The sequence below is a fragment of the Dendrobium catenatum genome, unplaced genomic scaffold, assembly GCF_001605985.2.
Source record: "Dendrobium catenatum unplaced genomic scaffold, ASM160598v2 fragScaff_scaffold_1361, whole genome shotgun sequence".
NCBI classification, from domain to species: domain Eukaryota; kingdom Viridiplantae; phylum Streptophyta; class Magnoliopsida; order Asparagales; family Orchidaceae; genus Dendrobium; species Dendrobium catenatum.
Genome location: NW_021319823.1, coordinates 126,926 through 133,109, shown reverse-complemented (window position 1 = coordinate 133,109; position 6,184 = coordinate 126,926).

Here is a 6,184-nt window from a genome sequence, read left to right as displayed (position 1 = left end):
AAATTGTAGAAGCAAGTCTTCCCTCACACAACCATTCTAAAATCCAGACATCCATGATAGCAGACTTCTCCAGCCCTCCTGTAAAATCCGCCAAGAGCTCCCAGGCCTAGGAATAACCACATCCAGGGAATCTCTATAAGCATCACTAAATAGATAATTATGCAATTTAAAGGGATGTTGGATGAAATCCCAAGCTGCTGAGCCCGCAAAGTACCACTCCATGGGCAAAAAGAGTTGATCCTCAATCCATATTGATCAAAGGGCAAGAAAACATTCTTCTAACTCACATAATGTGCGCTTCTATGCTCTGTTGAATTATTCCACAAGAAAGATCTACAAAGCTTTTCTATTTTTTCTAAAACAACAACTGGAACCTTAGAATGGGCAAGATGATAGTAAATTAGTGTAAAAAGTGTTGATTTAATAAGAATAATCCTGCCAGTTAATAATAACATTTTAGATCCCCATGAATTCACCAAGTTCAAGACTTTGGAAATCACCTTATGAAAATCCGTAGCCTTCGTCCGAGATAAAGAAAAGTTAAGACCCAAACAATCGAATGAATTAACTTTCCTCATGCCCAGCATCTTGGAGAAATTATACTGCTTCCATCGAGGAGTATTTCTACTAAACATCACCATTCATTTTGATGTATTGATTCTTTGACCAGTCCAAGATAAATACAAATTTCCTGAAGATATTTGACCTTTACAAATTCATTGTTCCAATCATTGAAGGTCTTGGTCATTTCAAGCTTGAAATTATTATGCTGCTCTAATTGAAACTACAAAAATATAAAATTTTATAAGAGACATATCCTTTGAAAAAAAAAATACAAAATAAAAGAAGAAAAGGTGAACTCACCAACTCCTTAGCCCGTCGACGGCCAATGCACTGATGTTTCAAAACATCTCCTGGAATATATAATTTGGAGGGAGACATACGAGGACCTTTGCTGGCGACTGTCAAAATTTCATCCGCCTTCTTGTTATTTATTGCCTACAAATCTCCCTCACTCTCTGATCACTTAAAATGAATTTTTGAAGGTTGGGGATCTGCCTCTGGAATTTTTGTAGACCTCTTTAACATTTGTACATGAAATCTTCCTGCTTGAGTAGAGAATCCCATCTTGAACAAGTATTCTTCGTATATAAATCTGCTCAAATAATGCACATAGTAATGTAGGGCGTCGATATCAGGAATCTTGAGAATCTTCAATAAATCATCTGCTCCAATATGAAGGGGGACGGATAACTCCTTCAACTTTCCTCATTTTTCTTAAAGATTTAAATCATTTTGCATATAAAATAAGTTCCTAATCTAACCTTTTGATGGGTCTCGAGTACGAATATCCAACCACTTTGATCTGAAAGAGATATGATCCTGCGTATCACTAATGAGACACCCCATCCGAGAAAGGCATTCTAAAGATAGCACCACTCCACGGTCTCTGAGTCATACCCATTACGATCGATATGGCCATATAGGAAAATTTTGATAAACTCACTCTACAAATCATCAAAATATCAATCAATTCAGGAGATGGTGGAAATCGTAGCCCCACTCGCAAGCTGAATTCATACACCGTCATATATCCTGGGGGAGGAAAACAGGCACGATCAGATCTCTTCGGCACCTTCATCACCAAATTAATAGGAAAATGAAAATTTTTCCTAAAGGAGATAAAAGAATCGTTAGTGATGGTGGAAATAATATCATCAATTTTTGGGCAACAGGGTGATCTTCTTTGGTTGGGGGATTTCTTAAAGACATATAATCACCCATTTCAATTCCTGTACTGAAGAGGGGTGCTAAATTTGAGTAGGAAAAGTCACCTATGAAATATAGTGGAAAGCCTTTGGAGTAGGAAGAAAAATGGGAGAGAAAGAAGGAAAAGAGAGGAAGTTCTCAAAACCTTCAATACAAGCAGGAGGGGCGCTGAGTCAAAGTAGGGAAATACCTATTGAAATATATTTGAAAGCTTCAACTATCAGAAATCCAGAAGGAGAAGAGGAGATGGTGCAGGTTTCTCCTTGGCCCTAGGGGGCTATTTAAATATCTTTGAGAGGGGGATGATTCTTGAATTTTCTAGATTTTCAATTTTTTTAAAACATTTTTTTTTAGAATTTTTTAAGTTTTTTTGGATTTAATGAATATATATAATAATATAAATATTTTTATTATTAATATATATTAATTTATTATTATATAAATATATATACTATATATATAATATATTAATAATAATAATAATAATAATAATAATACATATGAAAGTTATATTAGGATGTAGGCCCTATGTGAACTATCCCATAGCTAATTATAGAGAGAAGATGAATTGGAAACCTAAAACCAAAAACACAAACCAAATCATCACAATCAGAGTCGCGGAAATAAAACGCGGTGAAGCAGTAAAAAGAAAGAACACACCAGACTTATGTGTGTTGGTCAAAACCTGACCTACGTCCCACTCCTTGGAGGCACCCCCCCAAATATTGCCACTAAACAAGTGTCTCTCCTTTAGCCCCACGGCTAGGTGGAGAAGCCCTTACAAAAATCCCACTTCCACCTTCCCCAGGTACGGCGAATCACTGGGTCCTTTGACACCAAGATCTCTTCTTTGGTGAACCTTAACCTCGAGACAAGCGTTGAATTTGATGGGTACTAAAGGTGCGAGTTCACCGGAGTAACCATGTGAGAACCCCTCCACACTTCCCTTGAGTCCCCCCTCACAGGTATCTTCTCCCTCTCTCACAAACTCCACCCTTTACTCTCCCCTTTCAAGCCTTCTCTTCTAGTTTCCCCCACAAGAACGAAGCTATAAATGGTGCTGCCAAAGAATCTTACAAATGTTCAGCCAAAGCTTAAAATAGAAGCTCTCAAACTAAGCTCATTAATGCAAGTTTCCGACATTATCGTCGCAGGCTGATAGCATATCTGCCTGGCCGATCAGTACAAAATTAGCTCATAGCCCGGGACGATTTGAGACAATCAGAAGAAAATTGGTTACATCGTTCCCAGGCCGATCTCCACGGATCGTCCTGGCCGATGAGTTTAAAACCGATTTCAATCGTCCTGATCATCGCCCTGAATACAAGCTGTCAGATGTTGGATCGCTCCGTATCAAACAAACCATTAATTGCTTTCAAAATACCAGCATCAAATTTAGGCATGATTGAGTTAGATCGTCCTGGACTGATAATAATATCTTCCTGGCTATTTCCTAAAACAAAGATTCTGTAAACTGATTCATGGCGTTGATTCTTTCTAATTAAGATTATCGTCTATGGGGATTAAAAGTATCGTCCAGGTTTGATCTGTTTGACGGCTGCCTTTAATGAGGGATGCTCTAATTAGGGTTTCTGATTGGCAGATTCCAGGCCGATATTAATATCGTTCCCGGACGTAGGTACCAAAAACAAAAATCTATTAGGAGGCATAGAGAATTTCTACCAAGTTATATGCGCGACACTAATACAACAGAACTCAAGAGAGGAAAAAAGGTTAAAACTGACCAAAACAGACCTAGTCTGGCCAATCTTGAGGCTAGTTCCGAATGCTCAGTCTGATGTGTGGGACCTGAAACGTTAGCACATAAGGCAATCTAGGTAAATAAGAAGTTTGCTTCATGAAAATCATAAACCAGTATATAACCGTAATAATCTTTCCCCTTTTTGATGAAGGCCAAAACATTTCATTTGAATTTCAAAAAAAATAAATACTCTTCCTAATCTCCCCCTCACTAGAAAAACTCTTTTAAAAATAGGAAAGATTAAAAATATAAAAAAAAAAATAAATACTCTTCCTAATCTTCCCCATCACTAGAAAAATCTTGTTAAAATAGAGAGGATAAAAATATTTTGTATAGTTTTAAATTTTGAAAAGAAACAAGGTAACAAGTATGTCCCCCTTTGACATTATCAAAAAGAGAGAGAGCACGAAAAACAAAAAAGGGAACTTTCAAATCTAGAAAAAATCTAAAATGAGAAATACATCTTAGTTTTAATCAAAATTTTAGTAGAGAATTGAGTGTGACAATGGCGCCATATCCCAGTAAAAGTTAGAATTCGATATTCTAATCCCAAACTCCAATTCTTTAAAAAGGCTTAAAAACTTTTTAATTTACTATCTAAATCATAAACAAATTAGAGAAAAGAAACAATCATTTTTTCAAAACTCCTTTCATAAATACATCTAATTAGAAGATCAATGCACGCAATTGTTGAACCAAAATTCAAGATTTTCAAACTCAAGTATCGAAAAAAATCAAGGGTTTTCTTATGTTTTAAGAAGTCCTAAGAGTAAGCAATTAACTTTTGTGGCTCAGTTTATGCCTCTTGACAGTTGGTTGCGCACTGCGGCATCTTTTAATAACACTTTGTGTATTCTAAAAACTTTCAATCTTGGTTGGCCATTTTGCGCTTTTTTAATTTTTTGCATCATTGGCCAATTTTTGAAATGTGCTACCTTTCTTAATCCAAAAAAAAAAACAAAGAAAAACCCATTTTAGTGACAAGAGCGAATTTCTTGATTAAGAAAATTTTGAGTTAGATCAAACGACTTTGTAAAAGAGATTCCTATGTATAAATAAAACTGTAGGGAGATAAAAAAAATTTTTTTTCAAAAACCAATTTAAAAGATGAAAAGAGATTTTAAATCAAAGAGAATAACCTCTTTAGAAAATAGAGAGTTGAAAAAAGAAAAATCAGAGTTTGCCTTCCTTGGACTGTTTTTAGAAGTCAATCGCAACTAACCAAGAAGATTTCAAAGAAAAAACCCATGAAGTAGATTTTCGATTTTAGAAAAGTGAGTGTGTGTGTTGGATAAAAAAAAATGGTGAATAATAAAAAAAAGTAAAAGAAAAAAATGAAAAACAAATGAAAAACAAAAACCAAAAAAAAGAGAGAAAAAAAATATGCCATTTTTAACCATTATCTCTTTCCTGTCGATTTCTCAGACACCATGTCTGCCCATTAAGATTTTGATGTTTTTCATTATTTTCCCATTTAAACTTTAGCTTTTGCCTTGCCCTTTTCTTTTGTAGAAGAATTCTTACATTAGGGCAATAGTTCTCAATTGTCCATGTTTCCTACATCGAAAAGCAAATAGTGTCAGTAGAAATTATGGACCATCGCTTAAACACTTTTACCGTTTCTTCCACTTTTGCTATGCATTGGTGAGCCTTGTATTTGCTTGACAATTCATTGCTATCTCACCAACTAAGCTCCTTTTTCCTTATCTTCAGCTTTTAGAACGAATCGTGTTCACCTGCATCCGAAAAGTCTTTGACCCAAACCTTGCTCGTAGGCAATGAGTGAGCCAATCAAATTATCAATAAAATAATTCATTCAAATTTTTTGATTCACCAAATAGCAACTACTTTTGCACCGAATTTTTCAATAAACAACGAAGAATTTTTGTTAACTTTTTTTAAAATTTGAAAAATCTTTTCCTAAGTATGCAATGATGTAATAATTTGAATAAACGCTTGTATTACATGTCTAAAATCATTTCAAAAGGTTTCATAAAAAACATTCAAAAATCATGCATAACAAAATTTAACTTGATTTGCTTGAGTTCACTTATGCCTTCGTATATGGTGTGCAATTATCCCAAACTTCCTTACCGTAGTGCACGTAGATATTAAACATAAAATTCATCAGAATTAAAGCACAGAAAAAAAAACAATTTTAAAGACTTTGCATTTAATTGAAGCATCCATTCGTTCATCCCTATTCCATATGATTTAAAAAGGAATATCAGTTTAATTCCATAAACAATACGTATGGGATGAATAAACCAATTAAATCATATGCCACATACGAAAATCAACCGATTGCCAAGAAAATAAACATACGAGTTTTCCAAAAACAAATGACATATTTTCAAAATAATGTGTCTAATGATTGAATCTCCTTCCACAACACGATTCGAAAAATAACCATGGATCCGGAAATTCAAAAGCTTTTAAAAAACTTATATTTTTGAAAATAGCTCTAAACCACTTGAAAGTTTGTTAGGATGTTTAGGCCCTATGTGAACTAGTCCCACAGCTAATAATGAGAGAGGTTGATTGGAAAACCTAAAACCAACACAAAACCAAATCATCACAATCAAAGTGCGGAAATTAAAACGCGAAGCAGTAAAAAGAAAGGAACACACCAGATTTATAGTGGTTCGGTCA